This window comes from Ochotona curzoniae, unplaced genomic scaffold, assembly GCF_017591425.1.
Source record: "Ochotona curzoniae isolate NIBS_2020 unplaced genomic scaffold, NIBS_Ocur_1.0 contig_4501, whole genome shotgun sequence".
Lineage (NCBI taxonomy): Eukaryota > Metazoa > Chordata > Mammalia > Lagomorpha > Ochotonidae > Ochotona > Ochotona curzoniae.
In genome coordinates this window covers 3209762-3227520 of record NW_024466307.1, presented here as the reverse complement: position 1 = coordinate 3227520, position 17759 = coordinate 3209762, and the positions used below count along the sequence as shown (strand labels likewise).

The following is a 17759-nucleotide window of genomic DNA, read 5'->3' as shown; positions in this document are numbered from 1 at the left end:
CTTTGTTTTCTGTAGCAGAATTGCTCTCCGTGCCTACCGCTGCTTTCTCAGTCGGACTGGATTGTTGGCTTGCTTTAATTGTTTCGGTGTCATAGAGTTTCCTGCATGTTCCAGAGACATCTTGTCCTTTCCAGGCAGTTGGTAAACTCCTTTCCTCCAGTTGAGGGCATGTATTTTCTTGCTCTCCAAGTCCTTCAAAGGTGAAAAAGTTTGCAATTTATCAATTTATGTTCTGGTTCATGCTTGGGTGCCAATTGAGGATTTTTTGCATAGCATGGTGGCTTTGAAGCATGCACTTGTGGACAAATGGAATGAGGCGCTGTTAGCACAGGGAATTTATCTTCAGATAAGCTGTCATAGGCACAATAAAATTATGAAAGTCCAGCTGAACTGCAGAGTTCCACCTGGACCATGTTTGAAGGACTGCTGTGTGCCATGTGGCATCCACGACAGCTTTGGCAGCTACCTGCTTAGCTTAACAATACAGATCAGACTGGAGGAGGAAGAGCCGTGCAAGTGCCAATGAGGAGTTTCATTCTGCTCACAACTGCACGGTAAATTTAGCAACTGCTCCTAGTAATGAGCAGGACAATCTGTCAGTGCAGCTGATGCACCTTTGTTAAAAGATCTCTTTATCTCCCTCGTTTTCAATTAAGCAAGCCTGAGTCTCCAGCCAGTTCCTTAGGGGAGACAGCATTCTGACTGAGAGAACAACCATTATGAAAAACTGACCTTTTTACCTCTTCCTGACCCAGGCTTTCCCAGATGGACATTCAATAATTTAAACTGAGTGCTACCAGCCTCTTAAAGCAGGAGCCGAGCGGCCATCATAATTTAACAGACGACAGCCCCTGTGCGGTGGGCTCCAGCCGCGTGCTCGCCACTGCGGGCATATCAAAGCTACCCTGCTCCTGTGGGTGCAGAGAAGTGACCTGGAGGTAAGGCTCTCCCACACAGAGGAAAGGGAGGGTGGAGAGTGAATTATCACATGAAACAAAGAGCACATTATTTGGTACATATGTTCTGGTTTACCCCCGTTTCGTCCTCTGAGCAAGACGGTCTGCCTTCAATTTTTCCAGGAGGCTTTTAAAATCCCTCTTTATAGTCTGGGCAGTCAACTTAATGAGGACCATTTGAGGAGCAGAAGGGAAATGATGTCATTTGGTCTCGTGCTCTCCTCTCCTCCCCCTCAAATCAGGCTGTCCCCCACCCTGTCTAGGACAGAAGCTGGGCACGCAGTCTCCAGGCAATCACCAGGCCAGCCCAGCCCTGCCTTGGACACCAGGTGCTGTGCCATGTGGCCAGACAGCTCCTTTCCTTCTTCCACCAGGCACTGGTGTTTACTGGGCACCCACGTGGCAGGTACGATGCTGGAGTTTAGGCTTGCACTCACAACAGCTCTGGAAGATGGGCCGTGGGCTTGCCTTATTCTGTGATAGCAGTGGAGCCCTGGAGGAGGCTGGTCAGTGAGGGCCAACAGCGACATTTTTAGGTATTGTCAGCACAGTCATCACTTAAAAATTGTACTATATCAACTTGCAGCTAAACAAAATCCATTCGAAGCACAGGAGGTAAGTAGAGCTTACCGATTCCTAATGACTCCACTCCATGGCATGGGCATCTGCGCCCTCAAGGCTCTGGGGGGAGAGGCTGCTAGTTGGTGATGGTGCCCCGCTGGCCACGTGTTCCCACTGACCCTGGCAGTATTCACAGCCGGGCAGTCAGACACATTGCACACAGGAGATGTCACTTTCCAGTAGGCTGGTGGCACTTCCCCGTGTCAGCATCATCCTGTAAATGATGGTGAATAGATGTTAGTCTTGTGCGTGACTTTGACTCAGGGAAAGCAATGCCATGGCAGACAGCATCTCAGGTGCCTTGGACCCCCAAACCTCATTCCATTCAGTGCATTCAACGAATCCTTTCGTTGATGAAAGCAGATGTGACATGGGCACTGTGCACACTCACGGCTGTCCGAGCGAGGGGGTGGGGCTCCAAAGGCAGTGTTGACATGAGCAAATGGGAATTCCAAGGAAAGTAATGTGCCCTAAGGAGAGAAGTGATTCACATAGGTGTGTTCCCAGAGCAATGGTGTAAGGCCCCGGGCTTCTGGGAGCAGCTCTGCATGAACACTGTGTTGTGGCCCTCCCACCCCCTGCAGGACTCTGCCAGAGAGGTGGCCAAGGGAGGAGCACCACGGACAGCATGTGAACTGTGTCCCAGGCAGTAGTGGGAGGAACTGTGCTTCCTGCCATCCAACACCATCGTCAAAGCTGGAGATGGCCCAGTAATCTATAGCCCGGCTGGCTCCCCACATCGGAAGAGTTGAGAAGCCCCAGGGAAAAATGGGGTGAGGTTGTTCAACATCACTCTCGCAGGGGCAAGAGACCACAAAGACTGAGACAGCAAGGGAACACGGAGGAGCTCCAAGTGCTTCCTGGCAGCGATGGCTGCGTGTCACGCACGGGAAGAGGACTGCGAGCTGATCTGGAGACACGTGAGTCTCCCTGTTAGTGCTGCACTTCCTTAGATCTGGTTGACCCTCCACCACCACTAGGTTGAAATGGCTGGACTAGAACCAAGACTGTTCCCAGGGATTGACCTGGATTCCAAGATGGGAAAGAAGAAGGCCAGAATTGATTAAAAAAAAATTCTTGGTGGGTTTTTCCCTGCTGTGTTCCACAGGATGGAAGTAAGATCAAGAATGTTCTGTCTGGACAGTTCCATTAAAGCACCCCTCCTGATGTGTGGATGCAATGACTAGCAGCTAGTGAGAGGCTCTTGGGTGGAAAGGGGCTCGTGGGAGCTACAGGTCTTAGTGCCACTTTCAAAATGATTGTTCAAATCACAAAATACCTGTGTCCCGCACCTTACCGTCTGCAGTGGGAGGCTTCCCGTGGCCCAGGAGCCTGGATGGCCACTGCACAGGGCAAATGTGGTTTCAGGTATCCAAGTGGCTAATGAGTCCATCAGCAGATCATCTCTTTTGGAGGCGATCTTCAGAGCAGTCCTTGCAAAGCAACCCGCCTGGAGGACGGTGCTGATGGCTCTGTAATGGCTTCAAGTGCCGGAGCACCTCTCCCATATGCTTAGCCGGTATACGCAGGAAGGAGCCCAGCTGAGAGAACTCGCTACAAATTCTGAGGGATTGCCATGAAGACATGTTTTGCCTTCCAGATTGCACATGCGTGTGTGCCTGAGACAGAGGTGCAGATAACTGATAGATCACAGCTCAGGGCTAAAGTCTGTTAATGCCAGCCCCTTCTCCCCCAGCGCTGAGAACACTAGGCATAGACCAAACATAATGCAAATCCTGCAAAAATGCTATAGCCACTAAGCCTCTTGGAAAGTAAATAATTCCTAGGCATTCTTAATGGTTTCTTATTATTGAATATAAAACATAGAACTTAACATGGAAGTGATTTTTCAGATTAGCTACCATGTAAGCACTGGACCAGAATTCATAAAAGCTCCAGGGAAACCCCTGCCAGTAACAATGGAATTTTTCACACATCACCAGGAAGTAGAACAAATAAGAGGGATGTAACTTTTCGGAGAAAAGCAACTTGATGTTCTGTTTACTTGACGGGTAGAAAGACAATGTTCTTAGCTTCTGGTTCTCTCCCCAGACGCCTGCCACAGCTGGGGTGTGAGCAGCATCCTGGCTGAGGGCCAGCATTGCAGGTCTCCCCTGTGGGTGGCAGGGACACACCACACTGAGCTCTGCCTCTACTTCCCACAGTTAGAAAGAAGGACACATTAGAGGCCAGAGCTGTGGTGGAATCCAAGCCATCTGATGTGAGACCTGAGTATCTAAACCTTTACATCATCATGCATGTGGAGAACCAAGGACTCAGCGCTGCCCCTGGAGTCCAGTGTGTCACGGCGGGACCAGGTCTCCCACAGCAGCTCCTCGGGGTTCCAGTAAGTAAAACCCTGATTTCTTCTAGGTCTGTGGGATTCTTAGGAGGAACTGTGATTATCACTGTGGTTAAACTGTTTTTAAGTCTCTCCCTGGATGACAAGACTTGAGCACGCTGGAAGGCAGTGGGTTGGAGGGTCACTAGAATGAAAGGGATTTCCCCAAGTCCTGTAACAGGTGTGTGTGAACTACCGACGTAGCTGATGGGCAGCAGTCATTCTGCTGGAGAGAAAGAAGAAATGTTATTCCACAGCTGTCTAGGGGGACATCCCATACCCCTGAGACAGATTTTTTGTGTAACAAGATACCCCTCAAACTTAACGTAGACCAGCAACAGAGGAAGGGAGATAATAGCAGTGGAAAATAGGAGTTTGTAATGGATCTGCTTCAAGGTGGACCATGGACACCTGGCTGTAGAGCACTTTCACTGTGCCTAGTGCAAGTTGAGAGGAGCTATAAACACTGAGGTTTGTGTTATTAATCAGACATGTTGGATATATCTAACTATGTTGAGACATGCTAACACAATTATATTTTGGATTATATATGTATAGTTTGCATCACATTTTGCTTTTTACAGTATGTCTGCTAGGACATTTCAAATCCAACGTGCGGCTCACACTTCCTACTGAGCAGTGCTGGCTCTGATACTTGGCTGTGCTTTTGTGGACGTGGGAAGATTTCTGTTTACTTGCATAGTGAGCACACAGAACTGAGCAAAAAGCAGGGCTGGGAGAAGACAAGGCGTATCTCAGGGTGCAGTGATCACTGGAGCCTGCAGCTCTGAGTTCCCAACCACAGATGTCCAAATCTAACAGTATCAGATCTGTCCTCCTTGTCACCCAAGCTTCCTCTCTCCCTCATTCAGCTTTTTGGGATCGATATGACTATGTTTTCACCACTCCTTCCTGCCCACTCTCAGAGCAGCTGAGCAAAGAACATGAGCAAGATCCTCAGGCGCCACCACCACCAGGAAGCTTTGGAGACTGACAAGCTCCAGTCATCACGCAGACACGGGGCTCCCAGCAATTGCCATAGTCGCCTTTCAGCAGAGCCTCAGTTTTGGTGAGGTATCCAATAGGTTGATGACTTAGCAGGAGATTCGGTAATTCCCCCATATAGCCAGCACTGTGCCTTCTACCTCTAAATATTTACCCTGGATGCACAGAGGGGACTGTTCCTAGCCACAGTGTTGGCAATAGGCTAATTGCTATAGGAATGGTGGGGAGGGGTAAGTTATAACATACAACATGGCACAGTGTTGCAGATGAGGCTGATGGTGGGACACCACCACATCTGATTTTGTAAAGAAAAGATTCATCACACATGCCCCAGCTGAAGAGGACTGCAGCTTCTATCGCAGGTTTCTGTACTGGTTAAGCTCGTATCATTCTGAGTCAGAAGCCAAAGTAGAACCACTTTTTAATTGTTGTTGCCCCACCCACCTCGGCCGCAGACAAAGTAGAACTCGCGATGATACTTTGACTATTTGGGAGTCAAGGTCAGAGGGTAATGTGGTCCTACCAGTAGGATGCCGAGGAAGCATGCTCAGAGCAATGGCTAATAAGAGGTAGAGGTGGTAGGTAAAGCAGAAGAGCACTTGAGCTCAAAAGCTTTGGTGCCAGTTTTGGGGGTGATTCCTAAGGTGTTTTGCTTGCTGACTTCAGGAGAGACTGAGAGAAACACCTGCTTGTTACTAGAGTGATTTGAGGAAGTTAGCCCAAGTCTGCATTAGTCTTCACCTCCAAGTTCTCCATCACCACAACACTGCTGCGCATTGCTCTCGCCGAACAAGGCGAAGGCGGCCAGGAGATCTCAGAAATGCTGCTCAGAACGACAGCCTGTACAGAAGTTGGTGGCAAGGGGAGAGACTAAGGAAATGTCTTGGATGATTCCAAAGAATTGCAGGTGACAGATGTTGAGGGTGGATGGCGGAGTGGGAGGAATCAAGGATTACCCCTGCGTGTCTCGCAGTAAACCATTTCTCTTTGCAGGGACAGCATCTAAAAAAGTCAAACCACGCACTGAACCAGAGCAATCCCACGCTCCAGTGCAGCAGTCTGCTCCCAGGCCCCTGGATTACAAGGGCTCTCAGCACCCTATGGTAAGCCGGGAGGGTTACATAAAACACTGTGCAACATGCTAGGAATGGGCTGTCTGGATAGCTCACCATCAGCATCTGATGTAGTGGAAGGGAAAGAAACCCAACAGATGGGGTAAGCAAAGACCATTGAATATCAAAGTCGAAAATGTTGAATAGGGAGCATTGTTCAAAGCATCCTTTCTAAGCTCTCCCCGGACTCCTGTCTCAAATCTCCATGAGAGCAACAGATGACTGTGGAAGGCAGGTGAAAAAAATCCTAGCAGACACCAAGTTATCACATAAATCAGGCAGCGTGTTAACATACAAGGGGACTTGAAAAAAATTTTTTTGTGAAAAACTGGAATTAAGAGAAATTTATTTTGCTGCAAAAAAAAAATTCTGAAATCCATGTATTTTCACAAAACACAGTTTTTATGAGCTTTTGAAGCTCCCTTGTAAGTGTAATCCCTCACCAAAAGACTGCTTGGAAACTGTGTGAACAAATGTGCACACACAGCAGCTTGCTCTGTGTGGGAGACAGTGAGTGGATTCATACAAGTGTGCACGTAAGGTCCGATCACTCTCTCGGAGCTGGGACTGCCTGACAGTTTTACCTTTAGAACCTGAGTTTCACCCAGCCCTCCAAGCCACTTTCTACCAGACACAGAATTTAGCTCACAGCAGCTTGGGGTCGAGCACTTTCCAAGCATCACACACTCTGAGCCAAGAACCACACGCTGCACAAAGCTCGACTCCCCAGTGCGTCAGCACACTATTATTCTTTAATGTTCCACATCATATGAGAAAAATGTCTTCACTGTGATGAAATGCAAACAGAAGCCTGGCGGAGGGACAAAGCTCGGGGAGTGGGGGGTGAGGAATGAAGCTTGAAGTAAGCCCCCTCCTCTAATTGGTCTTTCACTTCCCTTTCCCATCCCCTACAGTAATGCAATTACAATGGCTGCGTCTGGCCTGAAATGGGACCTGCTTTGTCTGTCAGAGACCTGTGAGGCTTTGAAGCCACCTGTTGGCGAGAGCTCTCTGGAGGATGTCAGGGGAGACCCTAATCAAAACCAGCCGATGGAGCTGCAAGAGGTGTGCGGGCAAGGCGCGTGTGAGCATTTGTGGAGCTGGGGGTGTTGCTGACTGGAAAGCAAAAACCCGGGACCAAAATATTCATGAAACATTCCACTGTCCAGTACATTCTACGACTCAGGAAGACAAAGCAGTTGGAAATTACACACTTGCTTTGTCTCACCATCTAGCTACTCTACACACACACATCCTTCCCCTCTGTCACTATCTTTCCAGCAGCTAAAAAGAAAGTTTTTAAGAATCCATTCATACTGTTAATATCACCAGCACCGACAGAGTAGCTTCTGTGCCTGGCTTTGCTGTCAATGCCTTGTGGCAAATCTCACTCATCGCCGTGTCATCTGGCAGATGTTGAGTGCAGATCGGGAGCTGCTCACAGTGGGCAGAGCTGACAGCTTTGCCCTCTCTGATGGGAGACTTCTGTCCTGGAAAGAACCCACCTTCACTGTGTTCCTGGGAGACAGTGCTCCGTGGGGTGAGTACTTCTGCTGTACCTGCATAACCTTGGCCCTCACAGAACATTCGATCGGAATCCGTGGAGTAGGATTTCAAGATAGCTTTGCCCATCCCTTTCAGGGGGCTCTTCATGCAGAGCCTGTCGCCAGCCACTCTGCTTGCAGAAATACCATCTTGTACACACACCTCAGACCCTGCAGATCCTGTCCACAGAATGTGGGGTTCCTGGGCTCTGACTTTCCTCACCACTGCAAATCATACAGGCAATCACCTTCCTCATAGCCTCAGACCAATGACCTTCACCTCCACCCCAGCCACTTGCTCCCTTGGTCTCCCTCCTGAAGCCCCAGCCATCTTACTCCCCGTCAGTCCCCAGGACACTGCTCTTTCATCTAAGATGTGAGTCCTCCAGAAGCCTCCATGTGGTGTTCTTGGGGACCATGCAGGAGTGTTTCTGCCTGGATCCCTAAGTCTTCTGCCGCAGTGCCCTCCACCCTGGCATCATTTCATGACTGGGCTGTTAGTTTCCGCACACACAAAACCAGGTATTGCAGACCTATGGGAAATCTATTGTCTCAAGGTCTGGAACAGCACAGAGTATGTAGTCTTGCTTACCTGCCTCTGCCACTTCTCTAATCCCAATCCACATCCTGCAAGTGCTCAGCAGAACCATGAGTACAGGCAGGAGAGGGGTACTGTCTCAAGACCAAGATGCTGATCTGTCATCTTGTGTTTTCTTCCCCATGTCTGAGCCCTCCTCTCCCAGCTCACAGGTTCTTACATGCCCTCACTCCACCTGCTTGCCTCCTGCACTTCTCTTCTGCCCCCTCTGCAGCAAGCTCTGAGGAATAGTTCCCACTCCAGCTTGCCTCCTGCATGTGCAGATGACAGTATCAGCAACCCAGCTCTGCAGAAAGGTAAAGAAAATTCCCAGATTAACAAACTCCTTTCCTCTCTCTCATTGCCACATTTCATAATGTCCACTTTTCTCTCAGCACTCCTTTGTTTGCTAACATCTTTTACATCCTTCCAGTGTCCTGTCCGTAAGAAACAATTATTAGAAAGATAAATAGCCTTTGCATACACTGGTTCACGGTTCAAATGCTTGCAGCAGAAGCCGGCATCCAGCTTCCTCTGTGGGTGGCACGATGCAACTAGTGGAACCATCACCACTGCCTCCCAGGGTCTACACTGGCAGGGAGTAGAGCCAGGAGTTGAACCAGGCCCCTCATGCAGCAGGAGGTGGGAGTGCTCACCCTGTGTTCACCAGGAAGTCAACCCTCGTCCCCTTCTGGCACTTGTTACCAACGCACTTTCTGCTTCCTATTCGTTTCTCTAAGGAAAAGGCAGATGTACGGTTTCTGCCCCCGCTGAGCTGTGTGAGCTCTGGTGAGCGTGTGAAATCTCACCACGCTGACTTTCTCAAATCACTGAGCCAAGGCTCAGTTTTCCTCAGTTGTAAAATGGGAAGAATAGTACTATCCACACCCAGCCTGCTGTGAAGATCCAGTGTGTGTTATCAGAGTTCTTGCTCACTTGGCTGCCATCCCACCCCCAGCTCAGCTAGTGCGGTCTCGGGGCTCCACCCCCATTATCAGGGTCAAAGTCTGCGTTCACTCGTCATTCTTCCAAGTGTGTTTACTTGGGATCTTATTCCCACCCCGTTCGGTGCTCTCGGGGCCAGGAATGTAAACACTCAGCCCCCCCACCCCCCCACTGCTCTCAAGGGCAGTATGCAGGGGGAACCTCAGTGTCCTCTGAGAGCGAGCAGACCCTCCAGACCGGGGCCAGGGGCCTGCTCAGATGGCTGAAGGCATTCTAGATGACAGTGCTTCCTGCTTTTAAGTTTTTCCTCCTTGGTTATGTCTGTTCTTAAGGTTTCTGGTTAATATACAGCGCCCATTGAAGCGGTGTAGCAGCGTGGACTCTGATGGGGTACAGCATAAATGTACATAGCAGGTACTGATCGAGTCAGATGCCCGCTGTTTCTATTTCCTTTCCATTTTGTTATGTTTGGAGCCTTCTAATTCCTCTGCCCTCAGGGGCAGGGATTCTCCCAGCAGGCAGATTGAGAGTGGTTGATCCCAAAGACACCTGCAGTCCGTTACCTCCGGAGATCTCACTTTGCTCGTTTTCGTGCCTCTTGCCATTGCTTCAAGCCCTCCTCGTCTACCACTTCTTAGACTGCCCTAACATGTTCCTCTGTCTCTTGGCATGTAGTGCTGGCCCTCCATGTGCCCTGTGGCTAGGTGGACTTTTCAAAGTGCACGGTGGGTGACCCGACACAGCAGAATGGTGGGCTGCAGCTTCCCGTGCGTCCCTTTCGGAGTGTGGCAGAAGCTCTAACGCACCTGCTGTTCATTTTCCAGACCCGAACAAACCCTTGCTCAAAGTCAAGGAGGGAGAAGCAGATGTGGAACCATTAGAACCATAAAACAGATCCGCTCTGTCAAGTGTGCGACGTCGGGCAGGCTTTATACAACTCAGCTCTGGCTGAAATTAGAAAATGAGAGGGAAGGCCATCCCAGTCTGAGGACTATCAAGGGCAAAGCTAGGGAGACCACAGAACTGAGGGAGGCACTGCGAGGGGTGGAGGGTAGCCCCCATCAACTTCTCAGGGTTTGCTTCTGATGGTCACACTTCTGCTTCTCCCTCCTTTGGGGGCAATGCTGCGTCTGAGCCCAGTATGCACTGCAATGTTTTGAACCCTGTTCAGGCAGCAGGGCAGGTACTCACACCCAGGTCTAACCTCAGAGTCTACTCTGTTCCCACAAAGATCAGCAATGAGGGGCCGACGCCATAGCATCGCAGGCTGAGCATTCCAAATGAGCACCAGGTCGAGTCCTAGAGCTGCTCCACTTCCAACCCAGCTCCCTGCTGACAGCCTGGGAAAGCAGCAGAGGAGAGCTCATGTACTCTGCTCATGCGGGCCCTGTGAGGTAACCAGAAGAACTCCAGCCATTTGCGGGAATGAACCATTGTAGGGACAATCTCACTGTAAGTCTGCCTTTCCAATGCTAAGTAAATCCTAAAGTCTACAGCAAGAGTGATCTCAGCCCCCGGCTCTACCTCGGTATGCTTGGCACATTATCCCAAAGCTTGTCTGCCACCATCAGCTACGCCATGCCTTTTTCTTGCTCCTTACAGCCTCAAAGCTGCAGTACCATGGATGCTATTCCTCTTGTGGCTATGATGCCCCACCTAGCGTAAGCTAAAGGACAGATGTGACTGGCACCTGCTTGGAGTCCTTGCTTGCTTCAGCTCCCTACCAGAGGAGTTACACAGGTCTTGTATTTGCTCTTTAGGTATAGCCAATGGGTAATGAGGACACTTCACCTCTCAGAGGGCAAGAGGAGAGACTGTGGCTTTTGTTTTGTGAATATGATAGCACCCTGTGACATCTGCCCACTCATCCACAGAGCGGAGAGCTGCATTTCCAGAATCCCACAGGATGGGAATTTTCATTGGAGTAGGGAGGGGAAATAATGGGAGCTCTGTGAGACAGGTGGACAGATGTGTGGCCAATAGCAGGAGCTGCAATGCCCCACGCCACAGTCCACAGAAGAGGCTGGTCCCTGTAGCCCAGCCAGAGCAGCCAGACACGTAGAATCTGGAAGACCACGCTGATGCTGAGTGTAGAGGGCATCAGAGGAAAGGAAGATACAAGCCAGAGACTAGAAGCTGCTCTATTGAAGGTGTCCTGGCTCTGTCAAAAGGACAAATTGGGAGGTTTTTTTTAGAAAGATGAGTCTAGGGGGCTGGCACAGCAGGTGTACTAGCTAAAACCTACACCTGCTGTGCCAGTGTACCATACAAGTGTCAGCTCCACTTGCTCCACTTCCAGTCCAGCTTCCTGAAGATGACCTAGGAAAAGAGCAGTGGACCCCTGTGCCCCTGCACCCACATGGCAAACCCAGTAGAAACTCTAGGCTACAAATGGTTGCCATGGACAGACTGAGCTGCTCTGAGGAGTAAACACCTGTAGATGAAGGATTGATCTCTGTCTCTCCCTCTCTTGCCCTCCCCACAACTCTCCCTCTGTTCTCCTCCCCCCAACTCTACATTTCAAACAAATAAATGAGTCTTTAAAGGATAAGTCTGTGTTGCTCACTGTTTGGGCCAGGGAAGGTACACCCCGTCTAAGAACCTTGAGGGGAGGTACGGCAGTGTGCACTACCAGGGCGGCACACCCTGACGTGGCTGGACCAGGAGATGCCACTGCTCTGCCTGCTGAGGTTTACTGTTGTCGCTGAGGGGAGTGAGAAGGGAGCTGTGAATGGAGCAGCCTCTGCATAAAGACCAGGGGAACTGAAGGGCTGCATGACGTTGTGCAGGATAGCTGGGTCTCTGGGCACACAGGGAACTGCACGGATCTTTGTGTGCTGGCGGGGGGTGAGGATTCTAGCCACTGTGAGCTAACCTCAAGTGTTAACCACTTGAAAGGGGTGACCAGGCAGTGATTCCAGAGTAATGCTCATTGCTTCCTCCAGGCTAACAAGAGGAGATCACCACCCCAACCTGGGAGTCCCCGTGGACTCACTTCAAACCTGAGCACAGACCACAGTGTGCCACATACACCCAGGACACACCTCCGGACACCCAATGAAGGAGGAGTCCTGCCTCCAAGACACAAAGGCATAAAGATAGAAACTATCAGAAGTAACAGGAACTGGCACGAATCACTAAATATGAAGACACACAAAAGAAAACAGGGTCACAGGGAGACTCCCCAAGGGAACACAGCACTTTGATATTAGAACACAGATTGATAAAATGCCTGGGAATTGATTTTAGGAGATAAGGTTACTAAAAAGTGAAAATCAGATGAAGGAATTAAAAAAACCCATATACAACATGAATGAAAGTCTCCCATGATATTGAAATTCTGCAAAATAACAATACCCATAGATGAAACATTAGAATGAAGATTGCAAATAAAAAAAATACAGTGGAAAGCCTTAGCAACAGATGCAATGATGCAGAAGGAAACCTCTGAACTAGAATATAATTTTGGGGGAAAATCTTAGGCAAAAAAAAATAATAATGAGAAAAAAAGTTGTTGGAATTCTGTGGTATCACCCAATGGCTTAACGTATGTTTTGTGGGAGCTCCTGGAGGCATTGGTAGACCAGAACACCTGTTCAGTGAAATGATTACTGAAACCCCCCCAAGTGCAGGAAGCACAGAGGACTGAGTAGGCAGGACCAGAAAGTCTTCACCACAGAACATTGCAGTCAGCCTTTCCACACTTAAAGATTCTAAAATGTGCATGAGAAAAATGATTACCTATATAGGATTTCCAAATACTAATTTCCCATCAGAAACCTCCAGGCTAACAGGATGGAGAGACATAGTTCAGATCCTGAAAGAAAGTGCCAAGCCACAATACCAGACACAGCAAAAAACTTTTTTCTTCTTTCTTTAGCTGTGTGTTGAAAACTCTCACTTTTACATGATGGTGAAATAAGGACCTTTCAAAGAAATAAATTGAAAGAACTTGCCACCACCCAACCTAGCCCTACAAATGATGCTTTAAAATGTGCTATACACAGAAACAGGGAGTCCCAAGCACCAGCATGAAAGAATGTGAGGGTAGAAAACCTAGTAAAGACACAAGGTAAGCCCAAAGCAAACAATGAGAATATTAATGGGAAAGTGGCAGAACAAGTCATTATCTTTCAATAACCTAATGCAAATGGCCTACACTTTCCAACCACTAGAGGCCGACTGGCTGCATGGACACATCTATTTGCTGCTTATAAAAAAATGTAACTCACCAACAAAGGCACACATAGATTGAAAGTGAAAGGTTGCCAATGGCAAGGAAAAATGAGCAAGTATGGCCACTATAATATCTGACAATAGACTTAAACACAAAAACTATTTATAGACAAAGAAGGGCATTATATAACAAGAGATTAATTCAACAAGGAGAAGCAATTTATAATGAACTGGTATGCTCCCAAGGCCAGGGCACCAGCATATTTAAAACAATTACTAATAGATCAAAAGAGAGAAAGGAGACATAGATTCCAATACAGTAATAATTGGGGGATTTCCACATACCGCTTTCATCAATGGACAAATTCATTAAACAGAAAATCAATAAAACAACCACAAAGCAAATCCATACTATGGATCTAATTAATATCTAAAGAGCATTTCATCCGCAGATGCAGAATACACATGCTTTTCATCAGCTCATGGAACCTTCTCTTGCATAAACCACATGATAGGCCACAAAGCAAGCTTCAGCAAATTCAAAAAAATTGAAATCATACCACATATCTTTTTAGACCACCAAGAAATAAAGCTGGGAACCAGCAACTCCAGAAACTATGCAGAAGTATTCAGACTGAACATCATACTGAATGAGCAGTGGGGCAGAAGAGACATCCAAAGAAACTCCTGGAAGCGAATGAAGATGACAGCAAAACATATAAAAACTTACAGGATACGGGAAAAGCGGTGTTAAGAGGGACGTTCAGAGCAACTAACAGCTACATCAAGAAATCAGAAATTCATCAAATAAATCATCTACCAATGCATCTCAAGGGTCTAGAAAAACAAAGGAAACCCAAAGTTAGCAGAGAGAATAGAGAAAATGGAAACCAAAAATATTATACAAGATCAGTGAGTTGAACAGCTTTAAATTGTGTGTGTGTGTGTGTGTGTGTGTGTGTGTGTGTGTGTGTATAAAGCCCAGCTATAGGCAATGGCTTGTGTTGCATTGTACGTAGGCAAGTATTACACTGCTGGGAGAAACACAGCTAATAGCTGGAGGGCATCCTGGGTCTGATTAATGCCAAATCTGTGTTCACTATACCAGTGTACCATTACCCTATTTTTTTTAAAGATATGTGGGGGAAGATGCCAGCACACCAATGTATAGGACCTGGGGACCCGTGTACTAGTGTGTGTGAACCCTGAGTAGGTAAGCAGGGCCCCAGGCTGGCACAGAACACCACCAGAGGATCAGGCATAGTGGGCTGTGGGTTGCACAGGGAAGTGGGTCTGAAGATGTGTGGGAGGGAGGACTGCTGAGGGAGAACGTGACAGGTAAGAAGTGATTTCTGGGGGAATTCCACCAACCTGGATACTGCACTTGAAGGTCAACGAAGCAAGTAAGACTGGGTGGTTTAGAGGAGAGAAACTGGAGGGCCTTTTGGGGCCAAACTAATACACCTGCCCACGTGGGAGACCTAAGCTGGGATGGTTGGTATCAACCACTGCAAATCAGTGCACACAAAAGCCATGGCTGGGGAACCTGCCTGGTCTGGCTTGACTACAGTATCTGCCAGTGAGTGTTGGGGCAGGGAATGGACCATGTTAGGCTGGGGCATGACGCTAATAAGCTCAGAAAAGAACTGAGTTTGGGAGCAGGTTCTGTGGGCTCACCCCTGAGGGACTGCCATGCCAGCTGGTTTGCTCAAGGGCTGGGTGTGGTGACAGGCTGAGCTAGGCATGAACTGGAAACTTGACAACTCTCATGAATACTGGGGTTGGCTCTGTAGGGGATGGACCTGGTAGGGCTAGGACAAACCATAGCACACTGCAAGTGCAGGAGCCAGGACAATGTGTGGGCCGTGCCAAGAAAGGCTAGGCTATCACACGTACCAGTCTGAATGAAAGCCAAGGATGGTGGCAGGCTGGGCAGGGGTAGTTTGAGGCACCCACCAGCGAGAATTGGGACTGGGGGAGGGCCAGGTTCAGCCAGGCTGCAGCATCTGATGGCAAGGGCCAAGCTGGGTGATGGGTTATGCTGGGCTGGGTCGGAGCAACCACTGACATATACAAGATCTATGTCTGGGAGCAAGCTTGGACAGAGAGCAAAGGGGACGTCACGGCTGGGCTGTGGTTCCCACTGGTGAGCAGTACCACTTAAGCAGTACCCTCAGAACATGCTCCAAATCAGGGACCCTGGAATGACATGTGGTGGACTTCTCCCTTCCTGGACACTGATGCAATTGGGTTGCTGGGAGTGGCCCTCTCCACTTTCCCCAGATACCAGAAGAATAAAAGGAGATTGGAAGCATTTGTCTCATCCACTCCTTGATCCTCCCCACTCTAATTGTTAGTCCACATGGGCATGCATTCTTCTCAACTATGTAAACATCATCAAAACTAAAATGAAATTATTTTTAAAATTATGCCATTAGCCCAATTAATTAGAGAGATACCCAAATCAATAAAAATCAGAGGTGAAAAGAGGATAAAACAACCAGCCACAGGATTACAATACATATCCAGTTGCCAACAAGTGGAAAATCTAAATGAGAAGATTTCTGGACACATACCAACTACTTAAACTGAGTTATGTGAATATAGGAAACCTAAATAGAGCAGTAACTAAGAGACTGAGTCAACAAAGACCCTCCCACCAAAGAAAACTCAGGACTAGAAGGCTTCTCGTCTGAAATCTACCAAACTTTCCAAGAACAACTAATCCCAGTTCCTCCCAAACTATTCAAAACAACTGAAAGGGGTGGAATCTTTCCCAACTCCTTCTATGAGGCAAGAATTGTCTTACTTTCAGAACCAGAAAAAAAGATACAACATTTGGAAGAGAATTATTGATCAATATCTCTGGTACACAGACACAAAATTCCTCAACAAAATACTAATCAAATACAACAAAAAAATCAGAAAGATGACCCACCCAGGCCCAATGAAGTCATCCCAGCCATACAGGAAAATTTCTACATACACAAATCAATACGTATGATACATCACATTAACAAACTGAACAAGAAAAATCGCACAATTGTCGCAATGACAATATTTTCATCAAAGTATTTTGACAAAATACAACATTTTGATAAAATGCAACATCCTCTCTTGATAAAAAGCCTAAAGCAAGTTGGGCATAGAAGGAAATTCCTCAGCATAATGGAGAATAAATACGGAAAACCCATAGCCAACATCACCCTAATTGGGGGAAGTGGGATATATTTCCACTAAGATCCAGAACCAGAAAGGACGAACTCAAATTTTTCCTATTTGCAGATGAAATCATTCTCTGTATACAGAAGGCTCCACTAATGGACTCCTGGAGCTCTTAGGAGAGTCAGATAAAGTTGCAGAATCCACAATCAGCTTACAAGAATCAATAACCTTTGTGTGCACAATTTCATGTCTGAAAGGGACTTGTAAGATCAGCCTTATTCACAATAGCTGCAAAATATCTAAATACCTTGGAATAAATTTAAAGAATAGGATGGATCTCTATGATGAAAATTAGAAAAATTAAAGAAATAGAAGATGACACCAAAACATGGGAAAATCTGCATGTGTGAGCATTGGTAGAGTTAATATGATAAAAATGTCCATAAAACTGAAAGTTATTTAAAGATTCAATATGATCCCAATCAGAATACCTACAACATTCTTCTCAGATCTAGAAAAAAACTGCTAAAATTCATATTGAAACACTAATGGTTACCACCCTTACAGAAAGTGGGTGGACCCCACAGTGACCTCAGCCAGAGATTGGCATGCCCCGAAGGCAGCCAAGGCCACTTGTGGGCCAATGATGGACAAAAGCCAACATTCCTTGCCCTATCAGGGCCCAAGCAGGGCTAATGCCAGCACTCATGTCAGAAGGGTATAAAACTTTTGTCTCCACTACCCAGCTTGTCTTTCCTACTTGGGGTCCTCTCCTCTCCTGTTCCTTCCTCCACTGCAAGGGGAAAGGCCCAGGAACTGACTTCTCTTTGCATAATAAAGGCCTGTTTATACCTGGCTGGTATTTTCTTTCTGGGGGTTCGGCAAAGCTAACAAACATTAGAAACTTCAAATAGCTAAAGCCAACTTCAACAACAACAACAACAAAATTTGGAGACATCACAACTCAAGATGCACTACAGGATAGTTGTAATCAAGACTGCCTGGCATTGCAGCAGAACTAGACCTGAGCATTAACGGAACAGAAATCCAAGAAAAGAACCCACACATTCACAGCCTGCTAAAGTATTGACAAATAAACCAAATCAATCCAGGGATGAAGGACAGTCTCCTCAATAAATGGTGTGAGGGAAACTAGCAGTCATGTACGGAAATATGACACAAGATCCATACCTTACACCTGATACAAAAATCAATTCTAAATGAATCAAAGATCTAAATGTACAACCTGATACCTTCTAATTACTAGAGGAAAATACCAGGAACATTCTGCAGGACAGAGATGAAGCAAGGACTTCT

General features: G+C 47.5%; 1 long non-coding RNA gene across 1 annotated transcript in view; it reads right to left on the bottom strand.

Annotated features, from left to right (window-relative positions):
- Positions 1–1335: 1335 nt before the first annotated feature.
- The window catches only part of LOC121160304, a 100143-nt gene continuing 83719 nt past the window's right edge, over positions 1336–17759 (bottom strand). The window contains exon 3 of the long non-coding RNA XR_005884528.1: positions 1336–1791. This is a non-coding gene — a long non-coding RNA (uncharacterized LOC121160304). The remainder of the gene's footprint in view (positions 1792–17759) is intronic.